The sequence below is a fragment of the Sesamum indicum genome, linkage group LG4 (assembly GCF_026168435.1).
Source record: "Sesamum indicum cultivar Baizhima isolate 11 linkage group LG4, ASM2616843v1, whole genome shotgun sequence".
In the NCBI taxonomy this organism is placed as follows: Eukaryota; Viridiplantae; Streptophyta; class Magnoliopsida; order Lamiales; family Pedaliaceae; genus Sesamum; species Sesamum indicum.
The window spans coordinates 8,671,127-8,680,887 of NC_142660.1; the positions used below are offsets into that span (position 1 = coordinate 8,671,127).

General features: G+C 37.0%; 1 long non-coding RNA gene across 1 annotated transcript; it reads left to right on the forward strand.

Annotated features, from left to right (window-relative positions):
- The first annotated feature begins 5,487 nt into the window (after positions 1–5,487).
- LOC148788400 (uncharacterized) lies at positions 5,488–9,297 on the forward strand. The gene is made up of 5 exons (XR_016065293.1): positions 5,488–5,990; positions 6,092–6,165; positions 6,296–6,394; positions 7,405–7,630; positions 8,980–9,297. It is a non-coding gene; the product is annotated as an uncharacterized LOC148788400 (long non-coding RNA).
- The last annotated feature ends 464 nt before the right edge of the window (positions 9,298–9,761 follow it).

The window sequence follows — 9,761 nt, forward strand, 5'->3', positions numbered from 1 at the left end:
AGTATGTTGTGTCCAAGTTCAAAATATATGATTAATATATGAAAGTGTAGGTACATTCTGAGTTGAACTACACGGACAACGAGCTGCTCAAGTGTCATTGTTGGCCGAGGACACTTAAAGGGCTGAGGAGTGCACTTTTTCAGCATCTCCAAGGATAAAGCACTCTGCTCCTGAATCAAAGCACTTTGTTCCGCACATTAGTTTCTACTCGCGCCCAAGGTTGCGCTCCATCGTCGCTCCATGCTGGCCTACATCAACCCAGTTGCCCGCACGTCGTCCACAGGTAACAGTCGACCTGTGAGATCCTCACCCACTCGATCTGTTGACGTCCTCGTCAACACATACACGAAGGATTTAAGTGTATGCGGTGCCCAATACTCCCCTAGTATCTCGCAACACCAGACCGACCTCCTGTTCTTTCGAGCGCTCCAGTCGTGAAGTGTCTCTCCTGCACAACACGAGTCATCATCTACTGCGTGCTGGCCGACATCCCCTAGTCGCCCGCACATCGTCCACAAGAAACTCACCTACTCGATCTGTTGACATCCTCGTCAACACATGCACAAAGGATTGAGGTGTATGCAGTGCCCAATACTCTCCAAGTATCTCGCGACACCAGACCGACCTCCTGCTCTTTCGAGCGCTCCAATCGTGAAGTGTCTCTCCAGCACAATACGAGATCTTCTCAAGGCGACGCTAAGCTGCTCCTCCACAAAACATAGTGTCACTGATGCACTCAATCAACACTAAAAGAGCAACGAATGTATCTATCCTCAATTATAAAAGAGCAACAAATGTAAAAATCATTCGTTGATGCTGAGGCCAACCAATGACAATTATCAACCTAATATTCTTTGGAGATAATTAATTTTTTGTAAAATGAACCTCACTACCAGGGCAACCTCGAAATCTTTGACCTGGATTAAGACTAGTCCATCAAGTTTATAGAACGACATCCTTACCACAGCTGCAAAACCACAGTACAGCGTCGGATAACCCAGAGGAACGCTACCTACTAGTCGATCTACCCCCAGAATTGGTACTACTGCAATTGCGTGTGAATTGATTGTTCTCCACATAGTATTCCCTATAGATTAAGTGCAAGGATGCAATACTACGAGCATCAAATGTCCGATATTAGATGGCCCTCGGTTATTTCTACTATATATTACTGTTAACCATATGAATGTAAAGGGAATCAAGGGAAAAAGAAAATGTACTCAGAGTAGGAATCTGCCATTAGACAGTGTACAATCTGCCATTGGACAGTGTAAAATACCCATTATACCTAGTTTACGGTGTAGTACAACACAATCGAAAGCAAGAAAGCTTGTGAAACAGATACGGTTACAAATAACATGGGTGCCAAGTTATTGTATATGCTGACAGTGCACAACGATGTATTACGATGTCAAAGCAGAATGTAAGGTAGAACATCGCGCATAAATAGAGTACGATAAAATAATTTGCGGCACAAATGAGAATGTACATGTCAACCAATTGCAGCAATTACGAGTGAGAAACAGTGATAAGCAGACTTATACTGGTTCGAAAATTGTTGGAATGCCACATAATTGGCTAGCTGCGGAAGGACTACGGTCGATTAACCCTAGAACTTGGAAAAGGGATTTTGAAAAAAATTAGAACCGGTAAACCATGTTAATAAATGGTTGCAGAGAACGAGAAGGTGTTGCGGAAACTTACCCAGAAGATTGTTGTTGACGTCGTGCCGTTCATCCAAACCTGCAAATGCTCTGGCTTCGCCTCTCTGTGTCGAACAACAGAAAACAGAAATTGGGGACACCAGGGGAAAGACGAACTAGGGCGGATGTTAGGCAAGGTGGAATTTCAAATTCAAGGGTATAAGAAAGTAATTTCACAGTTAAATGATCGCACTTAATCTAGGATTGTTAACATATTTTGGCGGATAAAATATGAATTCTGTATGCCCTAGTAAACTTATGTGTAGCCTGTCCCACTTGGGACAATCCATTTGGTTGTTCCAACTCAATCCAAGTAGGGATATCCTGTCCCATCCAGTAAACACGGTCTTAGTGTATAGGGAGACCAATAGAGTTGATCTCACGTTAGATAGGACTGCAAATAGAGGTCCGGCGGGCTTCGAGCCTCCTCAAAGGATTGGGTGTCAAGGGTAATTATTCATATTAAGATGATGAACAATATATAGATTGGGTGTAACAGATGATTTTTTATGCAACCGGGCCGAGTTATTTTTCTTCTTCTAATGGTACTGTGCCTGGTGATGGTATAAGGTCTTGCCCTGTTGATGTTGGTCCCTCTTCATATTTTTTTATTTGAATTTTTAAAAGTATGTTGTGTCCAAGTTCAAAATATATGATTAATATATGAAAGTGTAGGTACATTCCGAGTTCAACTACACGGACAACGAGCTCCTCAAGTGTCATTGTTGGGGTCTACGTGCAAAAGTGATGTCGATGTCTTGCTACTTTGTGAACAGGTACAACTTCTAGATAGAACGTCACAACACCGGCAAGTCAACAATGAATTATGGGGTGTCTGTCAAAGTTCATCGTATACAGACGAGGGCAATGACTTTTATGGAATTATCGAAGAGATCATTTAATTGATATATCAACTATTTATGAGCTTGCACATCATTCTGTTCAAGTGTTATTTTGTCGATCCAGTAAGAGGCGTGAAGGTACACCCACGCTATAACCTCATTGATGTAAACTTCAAAAAAGTGCACCAAAAGGATGAGCCACTCATACTTGCACAAAAAGCTATACAATGTACTACACTGAGTATCCAAGTATGACGAAGGAGAAAGTAGATTTGATCAAAGAGTTGTTGATGAGTCCCAATGGATTGAGATCGCATAGCAGTCGGAGGAAGTCGTACCAGTCCCTGAAGTTGCTACGGACAATCACTCATACAATCTATGTGATCCCAATGATTTATAAATTATGGTTAATCTTACAACTGCACACCAGTAGGGTGCAGGTACTTCATGGACTCAAATTGGTCAAACTGATAATAAAGATGAAGAGGATGATGAATATGGCTTCGAGGACAATGATACTGATGATGATGAATACGAGGCTACATAATGTATACGAGTCATTAACAAACATCTTCAAAGTCAAAGGAACAAGATCAAGAACAACACTATTAGGTACGTCGAACTCAGGCTGGAAATCCAAACCAGTCAGACCATAAAAACCCCTGGTTTAATGAAATATTCTTATTTTGAAATGTTGTAAAATTCAAAAAAAGATCATATTTTTTTTAAAAAATTTATTATTTAGAATAGCCAAATTAGGTAAAACCCGTTACAAAAGTTGTTACAAAGTAAGTCGGTCAACTTTAGGCACCAGACAAAAATAAAATTTTGTAACGGTCAAATTCAAAAAGCCGTTACAAATAAAAATAATTTAAATCTAAATAAAAAACAAGTGAAAATTTTTAATTTCAATTGGCCGTTATAAAGACTGTTCCAATTGTAAATTATACTTGTTACAAAAAATAATTCATCTCATAAATTCAGGTTGGAAATTATGATATCTTCACATCCAGACACGCAATTGATACCAAATTTAAATATATACAATTATGTGTCCATTAAATCATTTCAGACGGTATAGTTTTAAATCAGATGGCCTGATTTAGAAATACACCATCTTGAATGATTACTATTATGCTCCATAATGATATATCAGAATCGCGTATACCCAATAAGGCTACAAATTCGTCGAATTAATTCTTTTTTAAGTGTGATCATATTTGACAGTTTGATCATAATTTTTATGGCTTGATTTACCCATGCAGTTCAGCATTGTAAGATGATAGTCATCAATGTAATACTAACGTTTATAAATATACAAATTTATTGGATTCTGCATACATGTATCATGTCAAATAAATTTTTTGTTTTTTTTAATGTATTTCAATTATATTGTTCCACTACAACAATACATTTCCACAGTATTAAATCATCGAAAACGACATCTTATTTTTAAACATTTTCAATTAAATTAATTAGTTCGTTTCCTTATTGTGTAACGGCTTTTGTAACGATTACCTTAGACTGCATATTTTGTAACGACTTTTTAAATATTGTAACTCTCTTTGGCAAAGTCGTTCCAAAAATTTTATATATACAACATTAGGTTGATTTCTCTTCTTCTTCTTCTTCTTCTTCTCTCTCTCTCTCTCTGTCTCTCTCTCTCTCTCTCTCTCTCTCTCTCTCCACTCACGCAGCCCCGACCACCGCCTGCCCCAACACCGTCACCGCCAGCCACCCCCTGCCCCACCCCCCTCTCTCTCTCTCTCTCTCTCCCTCTCTCTCTCATTCTCTCTTTCTCCCTTCCACCCACCTCCACCCCCACCCCCAGCACCGTCCCTACCTCCCCTTCCCCCTACCCCCACCACCAGCCACCACCAGGTAAGTTTTTTTTATTTAGATTTTATGTAACTTTTTTTTGAATTTTTTATAATTTTTTTATTTTCGCTAATTTTTTTTTAAAAAAATTTTTTTTCCAAAAATTCATGAAATTTTTTTTTTGTAATTTTAGAAAAGATTTGGACTTGAATTCAATTTGTAGGTAAAAAATATAACGTAATGTAAAGTTAGGATATATTTGGACCTTACTGTAATTTTTTAGGAAAATATTCAACCTTAATATAGTTTTAGGTAAAATTTGAACCTTAATGTATTTAAGGTAATATTTGGACCTACATGAAAATTTAAGTAGAATTATGTATTAGACGGAAAAAAATTGGACCTTAACATAACTTAATAAAAAATTTGGATCTAAATGCAATTTCTAGGAGAATTACGAAATTTAGGCTAAAATTGGTCATTAATGTCATATTAGGCAAAAATTTGACCTAAATGCAATTTCGAGGATAATCATGAATTTTAGGCTAAAATTGATCATTAATGTAATATTAGAAAAAATTTGGACCTAAAAACAATTTTTATATAATTAATTAATGTCACTTTTATAAAAATCGTTCCAAATATCTGGCAAAATCATAGCTAAATTTGTTACAAAGACTTTTACAATAGTAATCATATCGTATCCAATCTAGCCGTAACAAATACGGTTCCAAATTGGGTTTTTTTTTTTTTTGCATGTCACTAGGTTTGTAACGGATATAACTAGCTTTCACAAAAACTGTTACGAATTGTAAAGACTTTTTGCCAAACCGTTACAAATACTTTGTAACGCCTCGTATAGCCGTGGTAGGCAGTCCCATTACAAAAGCCATTACAAATTGATAAAAAATTTGTTCCAATAAATTGATATTTTTTGTAGTGCCTGTGCTTTTTAAAATAATTCAATTTATCTCCCTGTCTAAGGAGGTAAATTGCTTCGTTTTAAAAAATATAGGGAGGTAAATTATTATATTTAAAAAATATGGAGAGGTAAATTGCTATTTTTTTTCATAGGGTATAATTTGCTCGTTTTGCAATATCACAATGGGGTTGCTTGCATTTTTTTCTATATATATATCATCATAGGTATTTTAATTTCAGCCCTTCACTGAAACTAAAATTACTATTAGTCTTTACACATTAAAGGCCCACATCCTATCAGATGCAGTAAAAACTTAAATTACTGAAATCTTATTGATCACTTTATTGGTCCTAAACTTCGACAATTTATAATACATAATTATTTTACATATAAGCCCAATATGAATTAAAAGTGCAACATTATTGAATTAATAAATCCAACAAATGCTCCTATTGTTCCAATCTATATGGATGTCTCGATTTTGTTGCATAGCTTGGGTGTTAGGTCTTTTTTCTTTTAGGCCATATTTACTACGTGAGATTAAGCAGGGTATCCCGCTCAATCCCACACATTAAGTTGTTTACCTGAGAAATGTGAGGCCCGGTAAATAAAGGGCAAGCTCAATATAATGCGAAATGGAACCTGGTATATGAATCTGGTGCTATGGTAGCAATCCTGACCAGCTATCCCATCATTTACGCTCAGGTGCTTCGCCCTTAATACCCTCAAATAGCAATGCGAAATGACGGATTTCTCCTTTTACACTGACCAAATTAAATTTGCTATCATCACTTCACTTAAAACAGTGTCTTCTCCACTGGTGCAAATAGAGGCAGAAATGGAAGGGCTTCGACAGAACAAGCCTCCTTGTGGTCCTAAGGTGAGTTCATCGTGGCCGCTGACTTAGGTTTAGGTGACATTATTCCTGTATAACTTCGTATTTTACCCTCTATTATTATGTTGTACAAATTTATTTTTTTAAGGTAATTTTTTTAATTTTTTTTGCCAAGAATCCTTGCCGGAGATGCCATTAACATTGTTGCCGCCGGTCTGCTTCGCATTCAGTTGTGCTGTTTGTGGTTAGCTCAGGAATCCCTCGAAATATGCAAGTGAGTTATGCTAAAACCCTCTATTCCTTTCTTGGCTCGTTTGGTGCCATTTCAGTAATCTTGTGCTATATACAGTATAATGTTGTGAAATCTTGGCTAGTTGGGTCAACCCACTATTGTTTTTTAAACAGCGGTTGTGTAATTTTGACCGAAGCATATGGTTCTACTGTATACCCCATTCACACAGTACATTGTGTGAAAATGTTACATGAAATTTTGCTAATTATTTTTCCCATCATTGTACTTTTTGTTGACAATAGAACAATGTTTTGTTGCTTGCAAATTGTGTCACATAGAAAATGTGTGGGAATTATGGATTATCTTTGTATTGCAATCGTGATAATTTTTTTTAGTGTGGATAAATATTTTTTTGCTATTTAGGATGAGGTCAATTCAAAAAGTTACATTGGCTTTAATTGTTTTATAACAAGTCATGGACGAGATTGCAGTCGCTCTAACTATATTTACTTATCTTATAAAACACCTCACCTCCAAAAATCCTACTAATGATCGGTCTCGGCGTCGGAGATACTTAATCAATACTAGGATACTGGACCAGGTTCGCCACCTACATAAGCTGGTTTTTGTTTTCGATGAGTTTTGCCTACGTAACCTACGTAACGTAATGCCTTCGAACATCCGTGCTATCTACTTGAATATTCTACAGGCATTTCGCAAACCAAACATCTTACCGTACTGGAGCAAGTTGCGCTTTTCCTCAATGTGGTAGCCCATCATAAAAAGATTTGTGTGGTGAAGCATGATTTTCTATGCTCTGGCCGCATGATTAGCAAACATTTTCACCGTGTGCTAAAGTAAATAATTAAATTGTATAATGTCCTACTAGCCTGGCCGACTCCGATTATAGAGGTATGCGTGGACCCCTACTGGAGATGGTTTAAGGTTATATTTTTTGTTTCTGGATTACGAATACATTGTAATATGCTTATTGGTACTTAGATGTTCTGATTGTATTTAACTGTAATTTTTTATTGTAATCCATACTATAGGGATGTCTCGAGGCTTTAGATGTCACATTCATTGATGTACGAGTACCCGAAAATGAAAAAGAACGGTACCGAACAAGCAAAGGTCAAGTAGCTGTGAACGTACTTGGGGTGTGCAATCCTAATATGCAATTCATATACGTCCTTAGCGGCTGGGAGGGGAGTGCAGCGGATAGTCGTGTTTTACGTGATGCTGTCCACAGACCAGAAAGTCTAAGAGTTCCTACAGGTATGACTCTGCTCCATACATGCTTGCTAAACTGTGTATACTGCTTAATATGTGAGTTGGTTATTGCAAATAATAAATTTATTACATAACGTTCGCTTATACCTTGCATAGTTAATTACTACTTATGTGACAACGGCTATGCGAATGCCAAAGGCTTCTTGACTCCGTAAAGAGGTGTTCGCTACTATTTAAGAGAATGGGACATTGGTACAGGTGGACCGCAAAACCATTAGGAGTTCTTCAACCTCAAGCACTCTTCTGCGCGTAACGTGATTGAGCGAACGTTTGGTCTACTTAAAATTCGGTGGGATATTTTACGGAGTCAATCATTCTATCCCATCAAGATGCAAAATCGGATAATCTTGACTTGTTGCCTGTTGCATAATTTTTTAAGGACTGAAATGCCTGATGATCCTCTAGAAAATAAGTTACCGAGTCATGGAGATATTAGGACCGATGATGAGGTTGGCTGTGTGTGGAATATTGACAACAACCCCTCATGGTCCACTTGGATGGATACAATGGCCACATCCATGTACAATGAGTAGATGAGTTGCCTTTGATGTCACATGCGACTCATCAACCTATATCCTGACCTCGTTGCTTATAGTCATAAGTCTAATGATGCGTGTGAGATGTATTATTTCGGGGGTTAATTGTAATCATTGTTATGTCAGCCTCTTATGCGTACCGAAAGTTGTGTGAACACTTTGTGTGATTCCTAAAGGCCGCATGTTTTACAATCAATCATTTCAATTGTTGCTATGTTCAAGTCCTATTGTTGCAGACGACATTACTATGATCCCCTTTCTACAGTTGCATTTTATTTTTTGTTTGACATCATTCTATGCACAATATTTACATCGTTTGTACAGGTTGTGTCCTGGTCAATTATACACTTGCATTTACCTATTTAACCAACACATACACAATGTTTGGTTTTGTGTTTTGCACACCTCCACTAGGTGTGCAATTGTAATTTAATTTTTTTTATTACTTTTTTTTATTATTTTTTATTCTTCTCTTAACATAAATATATATATTATATTTCACTAACAAACAAAATACTATATATACATACACATATATATTACTAAATATATATATTAAAAGACATGATTTGACAATGAACAGTAAGTCCTGTCTCCCAAATCCCAACACCAAACCTACACCACTTATTTTACATTATTTTATATTATATCAAAACACAAATCCAAACATATCATCTATCTCAAAATACATACTTACTTATCTCTATTTTTCTCTCTGTATCTCCAAAACACCAAAACAAAAACATCCAAAACATTAATCCAAACAAAAACATAGTTTTTTGTGCTGGTTTCACCCAGGTAAGCCGATCGATCGTCCATTGAAAGATGGAGCTCGGACCTGATGACGGTAGCAGCAGGCCGCGTCGGCGGGGAGGGAACAAAGATAGGGCTTATAGTTGCTGAACGTGGACGATTATGGAAGAGGAATGTCTTATAGCAGGGCTTAAGAATTTGGTTGTAACTGGTTGGAAAGCTGAACCACATTTTACTTTTAAATTGCATGTCTGGAAGAAGCACTACTCGACGCTGACCACTATGCTGACGAAGTCGGGATTGGGTTGGGATGAGAGCCGAAATATGATAACGGTGGAAGACAATAATGTCTGGGATGATTACGTGAAGGTATGAAATAAAAACTGCTATGTGTTTACTACCTTGAACCAAAATGGCTCTTTTTCTTTATATTGTTATTAGCTTACTATCTGTGCGGTTTCAGATGGATCTAACGCAAAGGGGATGCATTATAGGTGGGATGAATTAATCCCTATTTATGGCAGTTGGTTGGGATTGGACATTTGTAAGTGGTAAATGCATAGGCTGAAAATGGACAGAGTGGGATGCTGCCGCCATTTTGTCCACCTTCAGACCATTTATTACCGCTGACAGCTTTAGAATTAATGTTGAGTGTTTTGTCAACATTAATGAAGTAGTTGCAGATTGTGTAGTTGAAATAATAAATGAGTCATAGCAGTTTTTTTGGGGGATGAGGGTAAACACAGACGGAATGAATATACTACAGCATTAATTATATTCTTATATATGAGTTGGTGTATGAGGCAAACACCAAACATTCGGGAAAA